The sequence below is a fragment of the Diadema antillarum genome, unplaced genomic scaffold, assembly GCF_040938485.1.
Source record: "Diadema antillarum isolate AM-2024a unplaced genomic scaffold, OU_Dant_1.0 seq00001314_RagTag, whole genome shotgun sequence".
Lineage (NCBI taxonomy): Eukaryota > Metazoa > Echinodermata > Echinoidea > Diadematoida > Diadematidae > Diadema > Diadema antillarum.
This window is the reverse complement of record NW_027272087.1, coordinates 136,717-157,542: the sequence shown is the minus strand read 5'-3', so window position 1 is coordinate 157,542 and position 20,826 is coordinate 136,717.

Genomic DNA, 20,826 nt, shown 5'->3' with positions numbered 1-20,826 from the left:
CTTGTCTCAGTCTTGAATGTCAGTCTTGAAGGACAGATGGCTAGCACTATTTTCAGAGTCACATGTGAGCTTTTACTTGTTTTTCTTTTTTTTTATTCATAGTAATCAACGACTAGAAATCATTGCACTTCTCCTGCATTGTGACAATTTACTTATCATATCTTATACAGGAACCTTCACACCCACAAAAACAACAGAACAACAAAGTAACTATTAACTCTTTATTCGCCATGGTGGAAACCCCCTGTGCCACGTTATTCTGAGACACGAAGGTGGTCATGCATTGAGAAAGAATTATGTTTTTACAATCTATATAACTTTTACAAATTTCTGTTAAGCTGGACGTAATAATGAGCAAATTTGAAGAGGAATGCGAAGCTTTGCCTTGATATAAATTGTATGATATATATATATATATATATATATATATATATATATATATACATACATTAATGACCAGTTGCTACATTACTGTAAAGGCATGACTTTTGCACATGAAACCGTGAGAGAAACTAATTAGAATTTACACAAAAATTTAGTTTGGAACACCGCTTGATAGTCAATCACCACATAGAATGCAAACTCTATGTAAAAGGAACAGAAGCGCGAGAAAAGCTTTCATTGTACCGCGGGATTAGGCAATTTATCGATCGGTTAAAGCGGATTAGTGCGTTTGAGCGGAATATGCGAAGTTGGCACGCCATCGACTGAGTTGGACGTGCGAACATGGCACATAAAGAGTTTAAGAAAAGCAATAAGCAAACGTTTAATTACAACTGAACATATCATACCACGTTACTTTACCCAAAGGTTTCAGTTTTGACCGAAGTTTCCGAAGTATTAAAATCATTGCATGTATATTACGAAAAAAAAAAAGGTTTCATTTTTGGATGTCTCTGCATTATTCAGATAATGTTTTTTGCAACGTATATTGTACATTTGTGCATTTGTAAACACATCTTGACAAGTGCATTGAAGATCTAAAGTCACAAGACCATTATCAATTTTGGAATAAAACTGCAAAGCACTGCTGGGAAAAAGATTACAAATTGAGGTGAAATATTATTAAATTAGTTAACCTATAAGACACTGTTCTAAGGGTTTATATTTATATGTATATTCTTCCTGTTTGTAATTAAATTTGGATAACAGATGACACAGATGGATGGGATACACCAGCATCATCCATATTGTTTTTCATTTTATTAATTATCTGAAAGAAAAGCCTTATGTGAATCATATGATTTTCACACATTGAATTGCATAGAAAATGTTGTAAAACTGTCCGTTGTTCAAAAATTTAAATTTACTCGGATAATCAAAATCCGCTAAAATGGGACACAAAGATCCGAACGTAATAAAACTAGTATTTACCAGCTTGCCTGTAAAAATTGTTTAATATATTCCACCACATTTTTTTTTTTTCGTTTTTTCCTGCCCAATATCTACTTGCTGTTCCTTCATAGATTGACAGGATTGGCCTTACCCCACTATCAATCTTCCTTACGATTAATGTCCATTTGAAAAGAGAGATATTCTGTTGTGGAAAAATAAATTTTGTATCCTTTGTACTGTTTCATTAAAGAATACACATGACTATGACAACTTGAAGGCACATCTTCAGCAGCATCCAATGAATATACCATTGTAAGGTAGGAGCAAAGAGAATAGATTCGAAGCACTCGCAAGCACGCGCTAAAGTGGCTAGTATTAAGCTAACTCTTCAATTTCTTCCTCTACATTTTCCCGTTACACATAGGGAGGCAAAAACAGCTTCAACAGACGACTCCAAAATATGAACGTTGGAATCAAGATTGGGAAAAAAGAAGAAGAAAAACGATTGTTTATGAAAATAAAAGTACACCGTACAGTGATTAATAGCTTTGTTGGTTGGCAGATTGGAAAAATAAAGGGCATTTCTTTAATGTTACATTTCATGCTTAGGCCAGAATGATTCCTAGGTATGACAAAATAAGGTCCTGTGTTCATTTCGTCCTATGTGAACTTCCTTAAAGGGAGAAAATGAAAGGGAAATAAAAATCACTCCATATCTCTACAGGAGACAGGAGGATTCTCATAAGGGACTGATATGGTAATATAATAACCACGCACCCTCTATCGATCATTCGGCAGTTTTGTTACCCAAATGGCGCCCGTGTTTCGCCCGTGAGCATACTACGCAAAATCCCTGTGAAATCGCGAGAGTACGCCCTCTCGGCGCTAGCTTGTTGATTATAGTCTTTGGGAAGGAAGATGCAGGACCTGTAGAGCGTCTCGCAGATTTAGAAAATATTCTTTATATTTTATAGTCATCTTGTGTCATTATCGGGACAGTGTAATGCCGCCTTTGTAAATGTACATGTCGCATCATAGGATGCACACAATCCATCTACGTACGTTTAAGAAATGAGTATCTGAATATAAGAACGACCCAAGTCCATGGAAGACCATTTCGATTAAACTTAAGAAAAAACTTCATATCTTGTTTATCTGTCCAATAATATTCTGTTTAACTGTGATGGGAAGGCAACATTGTATATACAAATTATAACATACATTATTACGACAATCATTAACATTTACATTAATTGTGGAGAGGCCATTTTGTGTGATGGACTTGGGTCGTTCTTTGAATCATATGGACATGGGTCGTTCTTTGATTCATATACATGATATTCTGCTAAAAAGATGAGAGAAGGATGATGGAGGGCGCTATAATATGAATGTAAGAATGACCCAAGTCCTTCATTCTTACATTAATATAAGATTTAACTCATTCATTTCAGGTACTTCCGGGGGTAATTGGGATTTATCATTTATACACAAGATGAGCCCATGCATAAAGCCACAATTTCCCATGTCAAACTGAATTTGGCCAAACAATTGGACTTGGGTCGTTCTTATATTCAGGTCTTCAAATGATACGCCAACTTCCCAAATGGACCCAGCATGATATGATCTCACCAACATTTATTATCTATCCATATGCCATTAAGATTGATGTCCATGATAACCACAAGAGGGCAGTATTGATCCAGCAGTTGTTCATTTAGATTTTAAAGGCCAGTAGTTTGCACCCCCTTTTCAGTTTCGTTCTCGAACTGTATTTCATTTTTCGAATTTACAAGACTTCGAAACATCGTCACAATGATATTAAAGTTAACGAACCCTGTTCCATTTTCAGATGAACATGAGTCTACATAGGGTAATTGTGTGCATATGGATGATAAACATGCAAAAACCTTCGACGAACAACATCCCCAAGAAACATATGTTACTGCTGAACGGATTCGTTTTTTGTAAAATGTGCGGGCTAAATGGAAATGGTCAAATTTGTCAAGAGAATGAAACGGACTTGATGAAGGGAAGTGTTGCGTCACGTCACTCATCCGGACTACTGTTTTCAAAACACAATGTTGGATAGATGCTAAATAATCACAGGTATGAATATCCACCAAAAAAGAAAAACAAAACCAACACACGACCAAAGACAAACCAAAACCAAAACAAACACAAACAAAACACTGACAATCTTATCACGTTACACTTGTGTGGATTTGAAATTTGTTAAACGATTGATATCTGTTTTAAACCTCTCTTTAGAATAAATACAACAGTCATTACAACTTCGCAAAATAATAATAAGAGTAAGATATGTTCACACAAGAACGTGATGACACTGTCTTTTCACTTTTATCTCTACAGGGCCTTACCTGGTGAAGCAAACATGCTAGCAAATCAATATGGGATAGATTTTGACGTTCTCACCCTTGGGTAATTTTCTGATATATATTGTTTTTATAATCATGTTTTCCATAGGGTGAAACCTTAATTTAAATAGAGGCACAATCTCAGCATAACGATGCCAAAGAATGCTAAATGATGTAAAACAAACCAAAACAAACAAAAACATAAGTATCAAGCTGAATGCAAGATAATCATGTCATACATGTCAGGTAACACGTAAGCAACCAAACATGGAAGAAAAAATATTATGGAGGAGCTGATTCACTAGATATGGCATAATGCAGCGATATGCATCCTCGCATACACGGTGTTAACATGATGTTTTTGTCGTGATCCTGATGTAAAGTGAATGCTGTACAATGATTGTTACATGAGAAATGGCGGGTAAAACGGGCATAACGCCAAAACCGCACAGACTCAGCCTAGGATAGCCTTCAAAAGGGAAAGACGGGGGAGTAATAAATTCTGGCAAACCATTTTTCTTCAGAGCGAATGTATTCGTTTCAATTGCCCATTCTTTTGAAAGGACAATGCGTTTCATACTTGAATAAATGCGGACAATTATTTCAATCTGCCACAGCTGCGTACTTCAAGACACTCATGTGGGAGCCCCGCAGAAATTCACGGAGTTGCAATTCTCTTTTAAAGCAAGGCATCAAATCTTTAGAAAGAAGACACGTGTGAAAAAATGCAAAGCTCTGGAATAAGAGCACACGATACGTCGAATGTATATCATGTACTGTTATCACCTATTTGCCTTTGCTCAATCACAAAGAGATAAAGGTATCTACCAAGAAGTACTAATCAAATAGGAAAACACTGTTGTTGTTGATGCTGTTGTTTCTCTGTTTTAATCAAATGAACATTCAAATTCTAATTCAAACTTTCACTTTTTTTTCAACAGAATGTATAATCCGTACGCTTTTAATTTCTATGAATGATATGCGTCTTCGTTTGGTGATGCATTAATCAGTTTCTTCAGACAAGGAATGACATTGAACAAGACTATAGATGCATTCTTTTCAAGTATCTTTTTGATTTCTTTTCGTGGACAATGGTGTAGCTGTACGGTGCCCTCAAAGGATTCCAATGATACAAATAATGAATTTTCGTGAGCAGAACAAGAGGCGTATCTGAAGACTAAAACTCAATAGTACAATGAATATGGCATTATCAATGAAAATGCACATCAAAATGATGCAAAAAAAAAATCAGTGGTAATCAGTGTCTAGAAATCATTGCATTTCTCCTGCATTGTGACAATTTGCTTATATCATGTCCTATACCGAAACCTTCACACCCACAAAAACAACAGAACAACAAAATAACTATTAAAGAAAAGGAATACGCAAACGTTCAATTACAATTGAACATATCATACCACGTTACTTTACTCGAAGGTTTCAGTTTTGACCAACGTTTTCAGAAGTATTAAGATTATGGCATGTATATTACAACAACAACAAAAAAACAATGGTTTCAGTTTTGGATTTTTCTGCATTATTCAGATAAGGTTTATTGCATCGTATATTGTAAATTTGTGCATTTGTAAACACATTTTTGACAAGTGCATGGAAGATCTAAAGTCACAGGACCATTATCAATTTTGAACCAAAACTGCAAGCAGTGCTTCGAAAGAAGATTACATATCGAGGTCAAAAATTACAAAATTTAGTTAATTTAGTTAAGGGTTTATATTCATATGTGTATTCTTCCTGTCTGTAATTAAATTTGGATGAATAATGATACAAATGGATGAGTTACACCAGCATCATCCATATTGTTTTTCATTTTGTAAATTATCTGAAAGAAAAGCCTTACGTAACTCATGTGATTTTCACACATGAAATTGTAAAACTGTCCGTTGTTCAAAAATTTAAACTTACTCGGATGATCAGAATCTGTTAAAATTGGACACGAAGACCCGAGCTTAATAAAACTAGCATTTACCAGTTTTGCCCCTGTAAAAATTGCTTAAGATATCCCCCACATTCTTTTTTTATTCCTGCCCAAATAACTACTTGCTGTTCCTTCATAGATTAACAAGATTGGCCTTACCCCACTATCAATCTTCCTGACGATTAATGTCCCTTTGAAAAGAGAGATATTCTGTTGAGGAAACCAACATTCTGTTTGCTTTGCACTGTTTCATTGAAGAATACACATGACTATGACAATTTGAAGGCACATCTTCAGCAGCATCCGCTGAATATACCAGTGTAAGGTAGGGGCAAAGAGAATAGGTACGAAGCGCACGCAAGCACGCGCTAAAGGGGCTAGTATTAAGCGTACTCTTCAATTTCTTCCTCAATTTCTTTTTCCATTATAAGGAGCCAAAAACAGCTTCAACAGACGAAATATGAATGTTAGAATCACGATTTAGAAAAAAAAGAAGAAGTAACACGATTGCTTATGAAAATAAAGGTACACCTTACTGTGATCACTAGTATTGTTGCGTTCATAGAATATGGAGACAGGAATAATCATAGTCTTTCAGACATCGGGTTACTTCAGATGCCGCAACAGCATTTACTCAGTTTCTTTTTTTTTTTTTTTTTTCAGACGGCAAAGCTCAGTTTCCTCTCTCCAACAAGTCCAAATACAATCTCCCCTCACCAAGGCATCTACCTTGGTCTTACAGGGGTCTTAATCCTTGTACAATCAAGGAGTGGGCTACACCTGCCTTCCATAGAATGAATAGACTGGAGCAATACCAAGCACCAAAAGGCTAAGCTACACAGCAATGAGACAAAGGAACATACCACAGGACTACTACTGAAGGTGCCAGTATCTTCGTTAACTTCCAGTTTATATTGGACTGGATGGTCAATTGCTGATTAATAGGACATTGAACTTGACTTTAAGCTAGCTGCAGCAGGACAGGTCATGACCGTATCAGTATTTAATAGCTGTGTTGGATGGCAGATTGGAATTAAAGGACATTTCTTCAATATTTCATTTCATGCTTAGACCAGAATGACACTTAGGTATGACAAAATAAGGTCCTAAGGACATATCGTCCTCTGTGAGCCCGCTAAAAGGGAGGAAATAAAAGGGAGATAAATATCACTCCATATCTATACAGGACACAGAAGGATTATCATAAGCCACTGCTATGGTAACATAATAACCGTGCGCCCTCTATCGATCATCCAGCAGTTTTGTTACCAAAATAGCGCCCGTGTTTTGCCCATGAACGTACTATGCGAATTCCATGTGAAATCGCGAGAGTACGCTCTTTTAGCGCTAGCGTGTTGATTATAATCTTTGGGAAGGAGGGAGCAGGCTCTCCAGAGCGTATCGCATGCACATGTTGAAAATAATATTCCCTATTTGTACCGTCATCTTGTGTCATTATAGTAACAGTGTAATGCCGCCTTTGTAAATGTGCAAGTCGCATCATATGAGGCACACAGGCCATCTACGTACATTAAAGAGATTATAGGTCAACTGCATAAAAGGCCCACCACGATAATGACGATCTCACAAACAATTGTCATCCTTCTACATGCCATTTTAAATAAGGGAGTTCACGGTTGTAATTTGCGCATGTGCAAAGCAAATGTCAAATGAGACTGTCTGTGTATTTTGCCACTGACTTTAAAATGGATAGAATCCTTGGGCAACTGGGAATCTAAATTACGTCATTACAATGTACCATGTGTATGTGTTTTAGACTGAATTAGCACGTACAGGTGTAAATTAGTATATTCATTCATCAAAACTGATTAGCAAAATCTCTCCATGCATTTCGTGAGCATTGATTTAATACAAGATGTCATGCTTCAACAAGGAATTCTTGATCACAACACATATCCATGTTGTTTGAGAGTCTATAATGTAGGGATCAAATGAGACACGCGCTAACCGTGAACTCCCTTATTAATGCACATGCGGGAGATAACCACAAGAGGGCAGTATTGACCCTGCACTCGTCCTTTTTAGATTTTAAAGGCCAGTAGTTTGCACCTTCTTTCATGTTCGTTCGCGAACTGTATTTCATTTTCGAATTAACCAACCTTCGAAACAACGTCACAATGATATTAAAATTAATGAATCCTGTTTCATTTCGGGTAAACAGGAGTCTAGATAAATTAAGTAGTTTGTGTGGATTGGAATGAAAAACATGCAAAACCTTCGTTCAGACGAACAACATCCACAAAAAGTATGTGTTATTGCTGAACGGATTCATTCTATGCGAAATGTGCGGGCTGAACGATCAAATGGTTAAATTTGTCACGAGAATAGAACGGACTTGATGTAGTGAGTTTTCGTGTCACGTCACTCATTCAGACTACAGTTAAAAAAAAAAACAACAACATTATGGTAGGCAGATGATAAATAATTACAGGTATGAATATCAAAAGAAAAGAAAAGGAAAGAAAGGCAAAAACATAACCAATGCATAACGAAAAAGAAACTAAAACCAAAACAAACACAAACAAAACACTAAAGTCCTTATCACGTTACACTTGTGTGAATTTGATATTTTTCAAACGATTGATTTGCTAGCAAATCAATGCAGTACAAATTCTGACGTTCTCAATGTGAGGAAATTTTTGTGATACAAATATTTTTGTTGTTCATGTTTTCCATACGGTAAAAACCTTAATTTACATTGAGGCATAATCTCAGTTAACGATGCCAAAGAATGCTAATTTGCTGTTAAACAAAACAAAACAAAACAAAACAACCCAAAACACATAAGTTTCAAGGTGAATACAAAGATAATCCTATCATACATGACAGGTCACACCTAGCGCCACTTGACATGGAGGGACAAATATGAAGGAACTGATTCAGTAGATACGGTATAATGCAGCGAGATGCATCCTTGCATGCACTGTGCTAACATGATGTTTTTGTCGTGATCCTGATTTGAACTGAATGCTGCACGATAATTATTACATGAGACATGGCAGGCTAAACGGGCATACTGCCAAAATTGCACAGATTCAGCATAGGTGATGGGATGGCCTTCAGAAGGGAAAAATGGGGGCATAATAAATCAAGGCAAACAGTTTTTTCTTCAGAGCGAATGTATTCGTTTGAATAGCCCATTTTTTTGAAAGGACAATGCGTTTCATACTTGAATAAATGCGGACAATTATTTGATTCTGCCGCAGCTGCGTACTTCAAAACATCAATGTGAGAGCCCCGCAGAAATCCCCGGAGTTGCAATTCGGTATTAAAGCAAGGCATCAATTTTTTAGAAAGAAGTGTGACAAATGCAATGCAAAAAGAGCACTAAATATATAAACTCATCGAATGTATATCATGTACTGATATCAACTATTTCCCTTTGCCCACGTACAAAACGGTAATGGTATCTGCCAGAAAATACTGACCACATAGGAATGCCTTTGGTAATGCATTTCTCAGTTTCTTCAGACAAGGAATAATATTGAACAAGACTATAGATTCATTCTTTTCAAGTATATTTTTGATTTTTTTTTTTCCTTGGAGGTATACGGTGCCGTCAAATGAATTCACCAATACAAATAATGAATTTTCGTGAACAGAACATAAGGAGTTTCTAAAGAGTGAAAATCAATACTACAATAAATATGGGGTTATCAACGAAAATACATATCAAAATGATGCCCCCCCCCCCCCAAAAAAAAAAAAAAACACAAAAACAACAACAACACAAAAAACAAAAACAAAAACAAAAACAAAACAAAACAGTTAAGCAAGCGGATGGGTTATAAGTTAATTACAAGTTAAAACTTTAAGAACTTAAAACTCCGAGCAGCAGAAAAAAAAGTTAAATAGTGCGGCCATTGGAATTCAATATATTGTTACTCTCATATGTTGAAATGAAATGGAAGAAAAGAAAGTGCCAAACGGATCGGACACTATTATATTAGGGTGGGCGTAATGAACAAGAGTCAATCCTAAAAAGAAAAAAAAAGTAATAAACAAAATTAATGCATTTCCAGCAGCTGTGAAGTCTATCCTACACATCTGCAATCATCAGAACTTGCAGAGGTATCAGTGGAAACAGACCCTTGTCTGCTGATGGAGCCTCATGGCACGGGGTTCTATGGTTCAAAAGACCAGTCCGAAGTATAACATTGGGAAATAAGGTACAAACCTGCGAATAAAAGACATTAGTAGACTCTGTGAATGATGTCTCAAACAAGAGACCCGGTGAGGGGAAAAAACAGGAAAGCGAGAAAGAGCAAAATAAAACAAAACAAAACAAACAGGAAACAAGCAAAAAGAACAAAACAAAACAAGCAAAGCCAAAACAACAACAAAAAATGAATAACAGGACAAATAAGCAAAACCACATCAAAAAAAAAAAAAAGAAGAAGAAGAAGAAGAAAGAAACCAACAATCAAAACAAACCAGTAAGCCAAAGTCATCTACAGGTTAAGTGCCTGATCGTCCATTTCGAGAGACACCACAAGCATTAGAAGTAGCAAGGACAAACATGATCACCGATTACAGGAAAGGAGGCAGTGAAGAAGAGTTTAAAAAAAAAAAACAAAAACAAAAACAAAACAAAAACATTCGGGCATATTCCACGTGAAGTTGTGATGTTGGACCTCTTGTCTCAGTCTTAAAGGTCAGTCTTGAAGGACATATGGCTAGCACTATATTCAGAGTCACAGGTGAGCTTTTACTTGTTTTTCTTTTTTTTATTCATGGTAATCAGTGTCTAGAAATCATTGCATTTCTCCTGCATTGTGACAATTTGCTTATATCATGTCCTATACAGGAACCTTCACACCCACAAAAACAACAGAACAACAAAAAATTATTAAAGAAAAGGAATATGCAAACGTTCAATTACAATTGAACATATCATGCCACGTTACTTTACCCAAAGGTTTCAGTTTTAACCAAAGTTTTTCAGAAGTATCAAAATTATGGCATGTATATTACAAAAAAAAAATGGTTTCAGTTTTGGATTTTTCTGCATTATTCAGATAAGATTTATTGCATCGTATATTGTAAATTTTTGCATTTGTTAACACATTTTTGACAAGTGCATGGAAGTTCTAAAGTCACAGGACCATTATTAATTTTGAACAAAAACTGCAAGCACTGCTGGGAAAGAAGATTACATATCGAGGTCAAAAATGGCAAAATTTATTTAACCTATAAGACACTGTTCTAAGGGCTTATATTCATATGTGTGTTCTTCCTGTCTGTAATTAGATTTTGATGAAAAATGATACAAATGTATGAGAAACACCAGGATCATCCATATTGTTTTTTATTTTGTAAATTATCTGAAAGAAAAGCCTTACGTAACTCATGTGATTTTCACAGATGAAATTGTAAAACTGTCCGTTGGTCAAAAGATTTAAACTTAGTCGGATGATAAGAATCTGTTAAAATTAGACACGAAGACCCGAGCTTCATAAAACTAGCATTTACCAGTTTTGCCCATGTAAAAATTGCTTAATATATCCTCCACATTTTTGTTTATTCCTGCCCAAATAACTACTTGCTCTTCCTGCATAGATTAACAAGATTGGCCTTACCCCACTATCAATCTTCCTGACGATTAATGTCCCTTTGAAAAGAGAGATATTCTGTTGAGGAAACCAACATTCTGTTTGCTTTGCACTGTTTCATTGAAGAATGCACATGACTATGACAATTTGAAGGCACATCTTCAACAGCATCCAATGAATATACCAGTGTAAGGAAGGAACAAAGAGAATAGATACGAAGCGCACGCAAGCACGCGCTAAAGGGGCTAGGTAAGCGTACTCTTCAATTTCTTCCTCTAAATTTTTTTCCGGCAAAGCTCAGCCTCCTCTCTCCAAGAAGTCCAAATACAATCTCCCCTCACCAAGGCATCTACCTTGGTCTTATAGGGGTGTTAATCCTTGTACAATCAAGATGTGGGCTACACCTGCCTTCCAATGAATAGACTGGAACAATATCAAGCACCAAAAGGCTAAGCTACACAGCAATGAGACAAAGGAACATACCACAGGACTACTACAGAAGGTGCCAGCATCTTCGTTAACTTCCAGTTTATATTGGACTGGATGGTCAAGTGCTGATTAATAGGACATTGAACTTGACTGTAAGCTTGCTGCAGCAGGACAGGTCATAGACCTTATCAGCATTTAATAGCTTTGTTGGATGGCAGATTGGAATTATAAGGACATTTCTTCAATATTGCATTTCATGCTTAGACCAGAATGACACTTAGGTATGACAAAATAAGGTCCTAAGGACATATCGTCCTCTGTGAGCCCCCTAAAATGGAGAAAAAGAAAGGGAGATAAAAATTACTCCATATCTATACAGGACACAGAAGGATTACCATAAGCCACTGCTATGGTAACATAATAACCGTGCGCCCTCTATCGGTTATCCAGCAGTTTTGTTACCCAAATGGCGCCCGTCTTTTGCCCATGAACGTACTATGCGAATTTCATGTGAAATCGCGAGAGTACGCTCTCTTAGCGCTAGCGTGTTCATTACAATCTTTGGGAAGGAGGGAACAGGCCCTCCAGAGCGTATCGCACACACATGTTGAAAATAATATTCCCTATTTTTACTCTCATCTTGTGTCATTATAGTAACAGTGTAATGCCGCCTTTGTAAATGTGCAAGTAGCACCATAGGAGGCACACAAGCCATCTACGTACGTTAAAGAGATTATAGGTCAACTGCACCAAAGGCCCACCACGATAATGACGATCTCACAAACAATATTGTCATCCTTCTACATGCCATCTAAATAAGGGAGTTCACGGTTGTAATTAGCGCATGTGCAAAACAAAGGTCAAATGAGACTGTCACAGTGTCTGTGTATTTTGCCACTGACTTTAAAGTGGATAGAATCCTTGGGCAACTGGGAATCTGAATTACGTCATTACAATGTACAATGTGTATGTGTTTTAGACTGAATTAGAACGTAGGGCCTACAGGTGTAAATTAGTATATTCACTCATCAAAACTGATTAGCAAAATCTCTTCATGCATTTCGTGAGCATTGATTTAATACAAGATGTCATGCTTCAACAAGGAATTCTTGATCACAACACATATCCATGTTGTTTAAGAGTCTATAATGTAGGGATCTAATGAGACACGCGCTAACCGTGAACTCCCTTATTAATGCACATGCGGGAGATAACCACAAGAGGGCAGTATTGACCCTGCACTCGTCCGATTTAGATTTTAAAGGCCAGTGATTTGCACCTTCTTTCATTTTCGTTCGCGAACTGTATTTCATTTTCGAATTAACAAACCTTCGAAACAACGTCACAATGATATTAAAATTAATGAATCTTGTTTCATTTTGGGTAAACAGGAGTCTAGATAAAGTAGTTTGTGTGGATTTGAATGAAAAACCTGCAAAAACCTTCGTTCAGACGAACTATCCACAAAAAGCATGTGTTATTGCTGAACGGATTCATTTTATGCGAAATGTGCGGGCTGAACGGCAATGGTCAAATTTGTCACGAGAATAGAACGGACTTGATGTAGTGAGTTTTCGTGTCACGTCACTCATTCAGACTACTGTTAAAAAAAAAAAAAAACACTATGGGAGGCAGATGATAAGTAATTACAGGTATGAGTATCAAAAGAAAAGAAAAGGAAAGAAAGGCAAAAACATAACCAATGCATAACCAAAAACAAACCAAAACCAAAACAAACACAAACAAAACACTGAAGTCCTTATCACGTTACACTTGTGTGAATTTGATATTTATCAAACTATTGATATGCCAGCAAATCAATGCAGTACAAGTTTTGACCTTAATTTACATCGAGGCATATTCTCAGTTAACGATGCCAAAGAATGCTAACTTGCTGTTAAACAAAACAAAACAAAACCCCCCAAAAACATAAGTTTCAAGGTGAATACAAAGATAAAACTATCATACATGACAGGTCACACCTAAGCAACTTGACATGGAGGAACAAACATGAAGCAACTGATTCAGTAGATATAACGGTATAATGCAGGGAGATGCATCCTTGCATGCACGGTGCTAACATGATGTTTTTGTCGTGATCCTGATTTGAGCTGAATGCTGCACGATGATTATTACACGAGACATGGCAGGCTAAACGGGCATACTGTCAAAATTGCACAGACTCAGCCTAGGTGATGGGATGGCCTTTGGAAGGGAAAAATGGGGGCATGATAAATCTAGGCAAACAGTTTTTTTTTTTCTTCAGAGCGAATGTATTCGTTTGAATAGCCCATTCTTTTGACAGGACAATGCGATTCATACTTGAATAAATGCGGACAATTATTTGATTCTGCCGCAGCTGCGTACTTCAAAACATCAATGTGGGAGCCCCGCAGAAATTCCCGGAGTTGCAATTCGGTATTAAAGCAAGGCATCAATTTTTTAGAAAGAAGTGTGACAAATGCAATGCAAAAAGAGCACTAATTATATAAATTCGTCGAATGTATATCATGTACTGATATCAACTATTTCCCTTTGCCCAAGTACAAAACGGTAAAGGTATCTGCAAGAAAATACTGACTACATAGGAAAACCTTGGGTAATGCATTTCTCAGTTTCTTCAGACAAGGAATAATATTGAACAAGACTATAGATACATTCTTTTCAAGTATATTTTTGATTTTTTTTTTTCCGTGGAGGTATACGGTGCCGTCAAAGGATTTTAACAATACAAATAATGAAGTTTCATGAACAGAACATAGGAGTTTCTAAAGAGTGAAAATCAATACTACAATAAATATGGCGTTATCAATGAAAATACTTCTCAAAATGATGCCACCCCCCCCCCCCAAAAAAAAAAAAGCAAGCGGATAGGTTATAAGTTAATTATAAGTAAAAACTGTACTGCTGGACCCAACTCCAAACAGCAGAAAAAAAAAAAGAGAAATAGTGCTGCCATTTTAATTCAATTTATTGTCACTCTCATATGTTGAAATGTAAGAAAAGGAAGTGCCAAACTGATCGGACACTATTATATCAGGGTGGGCGTACCTAACAAGAGTCAATCCTAAAAAAAAAAAAAAATAATCATAATAAAAATAAATAAATAAAATTTATGCATTTCCAGCAGCTGTAAAGTCTATTCTACACATCTGCCATCATCAGAACTTGCAGAGGTATTAGTGGAAACAGACCCTTGCCTGCAGATGGAGCCTCATGGCACGGGGTTCTATGGTTCAAAAGACCAGTCCGAAATATAACATTGGGAAATACGGTACAAACCTGCGATTAAAAGACATAAGTGGACTCTGTGAATGCTGTCCCAAACAAGAGACCAGGGGAGGGGAAAAACAGGAGAGCGAGAAAAAGCAAAATAAATCAAAACAAAACAAAACATGAAACAAGAAAAAAAAATCACCAAGCAAACCCAAAACAAAAAACAAACAAACAAACAAACAAGCAAACAAACAAATAAACAAAACTATATAAAAAAACACACAGAAACAAACAATCAAAAATCAAACAAACAAACTAACTAACAAGCAAACAATTCAACGACAGGTTACATGCCTGATTGTCCATTTCGAGAAACAGCACAAACATTAGAAAAACCAAAGATAAACATGATAACCGATTTCAGTAAAGGAGTCAGTGCAGAAGATTTGGCAAAAAGGAAAAAAAAATGCAGGCATATTCCACGTGAAGTTGTGAATGAAGGACCTCTTGTCTCAGTTTTGAAAGATAGATAGCCAGCACTATTTTCGGAGTCACATGTGAGCTTTCATATTTTTCTCTTTTTTTTTCTTCAATTCATGGTAATAAATGTCTAGAAATCATTGCACTTCTTCTGCATTTACAAGTTGCTCACATCATGTTCTATACAGGAACCTTCACTCCACAAAAGCAACAAAACAACAAAATAATCAGTAAATAAAATCAATAATTATGCAAACTTCATGTTACCCTTGAAAATACCATATCACATTACTTGACCCAAAGGTTTCAATTTTGACCAAACTCTTGAGAAATATTAAAATTATTGTATGTATAATAACCAATAAACATTAGGTTGGAGTTTTTAATTTCTGCGCAATATTCGAATAAGGTTAACTCTTTATGTGCCGTGTTCGCACGTCCTACTCAGTCGACGGCGTGCCAACTTCGCATATTCTGCTCAAACTCACTAATCCGCTTAAACCGATCGATAAATCGCCTAATCCCGTGGTACAATGAAAGCTTTTCTCGTGCTTTTGTTCCTTTTACATACAGCTTGCATTCTATGTGGTGATTGACTATCAAGTGGTGTTCCCTGCTCAATTTGCGTGTAAATTCTTAGTTTCTCTCACGGTTTCATGTGCAAAAGTCATGCCTTTACAGTAATGTAGCAACTGGTCATTAAAAAAAAAATAAATGGAAATAGATTTGTCATACACTTTATATCAATTCAAAGCTTGGTATTCCTCTTCAACTTTGCTCACTATTACGTCCTTCTTAACAGAAATTTGTAGAAGGTGTATAGATTGGAAAATCAAAATTCTTTTTCAAAGCGTGACTACCTTCGTGTCCCAGAATAACGTGGCACACTTGGGGTTTCCACCATGGCAAATAAAGAGTTAATTGCAACGTACATTGTACATAAGTGCAATTGTCTACATACAATTGTATTTTGACAAATCGATTGAAGCTCTAAAGTCTCAGGACCATTAAAACAACAACTGCAAAACATTGATAAAAAATACGATTACATGTTGAGGTCAAAGTTCCAAATATTAAGTGAATGTGGTAAGAGGGTTTAACTCTGGCGATTTCAAAGGCGAACCGGTGAAGTACGCCATACAGCCAATCATGGAGCCCAAATGGTGATCATTTTGTTAATATGCCACTGGGAGAGGGCGGTGGCTTGTCGCGAGGGTATAACGTGATCCTATGAAGCTAACTCTTACCTTCCTTTCGTTTTCTCCATATTAAGGTGGCAAAAAAAAAAACGACACCAAAAAATGAACGACGGAATGAAGATTCAAAAAAGAGAAGGCAAAAAAAAAGGGGGGGGGGGAATCTGAACAATTGACACAATTTGACGTAAAGAATAAAATGTGCTTTGTGGTCACACCATGATATATTGTTGACACACGATGGTTTATAAACATAAAGATACGTTCTACGGTAATTAGTAGCATTTAATAGCCTTGCTTGACGCAGATTAGAAAATAAGGACATTTCTTCAATATTGATTTTCATATTCTTTCCCTTCATTGCATATTGCATTGCATTCTTTAAATAGACAAGAATAATATTTCTGTGTGACAAAAAAAAAGGTTCTTAGTACACCAATTATTGTCCTCTGTGAGCCCCCGAAAAAGGGAGAAAATGAAAGGGAGACAAAACTCACCACATTTCTATACAGAGCCTAGTAACGTTATAAGAAGGCGATGGTCACGTTAATAATTATACGCCCTCTATCGATCATCAAGCGGTTTTGTTATCCAAATGGTGCAAGTGTTTCGCCCGTGAGCGTACTACGCGAAATCCCTCTGAAATCGCGAAAGTACGCCCTCTTAGCGCTAGCTTCTTGATTATACTCTCTGGGAAAGAGGGAACAGGACATCAAGCTGAGTTTCGCAGATGTTGAAAATATTCCCTATATTGTTTAGCCATCTTGCGTCATTATCGAGACAGTGTAATGCCACCTTTGTAAATGAACACGTCGCATCATATAATGCGCACAGTCCATCTACGTATGGTTAAGAAATGATACGTCATCTTTACCAGTGGGCCCACCAAGATATGATCTCACCAGCAATTAGGTATCTGAATATATGAACGACCCAAGTCCATGGGAGACCATTTCGAGTAAACTTAAAAAAAAAAAGTCATATCTTTTTTATTTGTCCAATCATATTCTATCTAACTGTGATGGGAAGGCAACATTGTATATACAAATTAGAACATAATATGTTAGTATGACAATTAACATTTACATTAATTGTGGAGAGGCAATTTTGTGTGATGGACTTGGGTCGTTCTTTGAATCATATATATGATATTCTGCTATAGAGATGAGAAAAGGATGAGAGAGGGCGCTATAATATGAATGTAAAATGACCGAAGTCCTTAATTCTTACATTCATATAAGATTTAACTCATTCATTTCAGGCACTTCAGGAGGTAATTAGGATTTATCATTTATATACAAGATGAGTCCATGCATAAGCTACAATTTCCAATGTCAAACTGAATTTCTCCAAAAATTGGACTTGGGTAGTTCTTATATTCAGGTCTTCAATTGTCTTCCCACATGCCATTAAAGGGGACCTCCGGATGATTTTCAGACTTTTACATTTGAACAACTACAAATTAGTCAAACTGAGTACAGAGTTTCAGAATTTATAGTGATTGGGATAAGTAATGAGAACGTTTTCAAAATTTATAATGAATTGCAATGAACAAGGATAATGACATGACAGCCTCACCATAAGAATGCATGAGTTCGGGCTCAAGGAAGCAGAACAAAAGAAGAGGGTATGCATGGATTTTTCACAGGTGAACTTGTTGAGCAAGCGGTATTGTAATGGAATTACACTGCTACATTTCTGAAATATAGGAGCCTCTGATGTCATCATCACTGTTCAGTGTAATTTGTTTAAGATTTTCAATTCATTGGTTTCTCTGCTCAAGGACCACGATAAATTCCACGGATCTATACATGGAGCTGTTGATTTATGTACTACATGATGTGAAATTATGAAAATCGTCCGGAATGCCCCTTTAAAATTGACGCACATGATAACCACGAGAGGGCAGTATTGATCCTGCACTAGTCCTCTTTAGATTGTAAAGGCCAGAAGTTCGCATCTTCTTTCCATTTCAGTTCACGAACTGTAATCATACTCGAATTAAACCAGACTTAATAACAACGTCACAATGATATTTAAAACAACGAACCCTGTTTCATTTCCAGATGAACAGGAGTCTAGATAGGAAAGCTGTGTCCATATTAATAACAAACCTACAAAAACCTTCGAAGAAATAGATCCCCAAGAAGCATAATTTATGCTATTGCAGAACGGATTAATTTTATGTGAAATGTGCGAGCTAAATGGTAATGGTCAAAGTTGTCAAGAGAATGAAGCGGCCCTGTTGAAGGGAAGTTTTGTGTCACGTCACTCATCCAGACTACAGTTTTCACACCACAATGTTAGGCGGATGCTAAATAATTTCATGTATGAATATCAAAAAGAGAATAAACAAAGAAAAGAAAAACAAAATCATAATCAACAATAATAAACAAAAACAAACTCAACCCCCCCCCCCAAAAAAAAAACAACAAAAAACAAAAAACGAACAAACAAACAAACAATCACAAACAAAACACCACTATTCTTGTCACGGAACACTTTGTGAATTTGAAATTTATTAAAAGATTGATGTCTGTTTTAAACCTCGATCTCCTTGGAATCATTGCAGTAGTTATTACAACGTTTCGCAATAAAGAGAGTAAGATAGTGTTTACACAGGAACTTCTTGAAACTGTCTTTTTCATAGTTATCTCTACAGAGCGGCTTGCATGGAGAAACAAACATGCTAGCAAATCAATGCAGTATAAATTTTGACGTTCTCATCCATTACCTTGGGCGATTTTAAGATACACATTGTTTTTATAAACATGTTTACCATACGGTAGAAACCTTAATTAACCTTAAAATATCAGTATCCAACTGAATACTATTGAAATTAGAAAGACAACCATTCATAAGAATGCGCTTCAGGTTACACCAAAGCCATTAAATATGGGGGAACTTATTCAGTAGATAGCTGTAATACAGTGCGATGCATCCTTGCACCCACAGTGCTAACATGATGTTTTTGACATGATCCTGATTACAATGAAGTGACTGCTACACGATGATTGTTACATGAGACATTGCAGGATAAACGGGCATGCTACCAAAATCGCACAGCCTCCGCCGAGGTGATGGGATAACCTCAAAAGGGAAAGACGGGGGCGTATTGAATCCGGGCAAACATTTGTTGTTGGTTTTTTTTTTTAGAATGAATGTATGCATTTGATCGGTTCATTCTTTTGAAAGGACAAAGCGTTCCATACTTGAATAAATGCGTACAATTATTCCATTTTGCCACAGCTGCGTGCTTCAGAAAACATCGATGAGGGAACCATGCAGAAATTCACGATGATACATTTGCTGTTAAAGGAAGCTATCAAATCTTTATACAAAAGTGTGAAAAATGCAAAGCTCTGAAAAAGAGAAATCTCTGGATATATTAACAAGTCATAATGCACACATTTTGACAACTGATATCACTTATTTCCCTTTGCCCAAGCACAGAGCGGTAAATGTATCTGCCCATGATTATACTAACCGAACGGGAAAGCCGTGGTGTTTTTAGTTTGTGGTTGGGGATGTTGCTTTTGTTTTTGTTTTGTTTTTTGTTGTTATGCATTAACCAGTATCCTTTTAATTTCTATGCATAGTATGTATCTTCTTCGATTGGGAGTGCATTAGTGTCTTCAGACAAGAACTAATGGTAAACGAGAACAGAAATACATCGTTTTCCAATATATTTTTGAAAGTTTTCTCCATGGAGCTATACAGTGCCCTCAATGGATTCCAAAAATACAAGGAATATTTTTTATTTTATTTTTTTTTCATTTCTTTTTTTTTTTTGTGAGCAGAGCATAGGATATCTGACGAAAACAACCCAGTGCTTTCATATCATATTACGGTATCACTGAAACTGCTCATCAAAATGATGCCAATTAAACGGAAAAGTACTCTCTAAAAAAAATCGAGTGAAAATATTCACTCTAAAAAGAGTGAATACAAAAAAGAGTGAATTTCGAGTGAAATTAGAATGAATTTTGAGTGAAAATGCTCATTTTCACTCATTTTGGAGTGACGTCAGGGATCACTCCAAAATCTTCGAGTGATCCCTGACGTCACTCCAAAATGAGTGAAAATGAGCATTTTCACTCAAAATTCATTCCAATTTCACTCGAAATTCACTCTTTTTTGTATTCACTCTTTTTAGAGTGAAAATTTTCACTCGATTTTTTTTAGAGAGTAATTCCCAATTGAAGATCAAATAAAGGAACCGATCTTTTAGTTCGTCTTGATCCACACAGCTATTTCAGGTTTCTTAGATAATTATCTGATCAGAA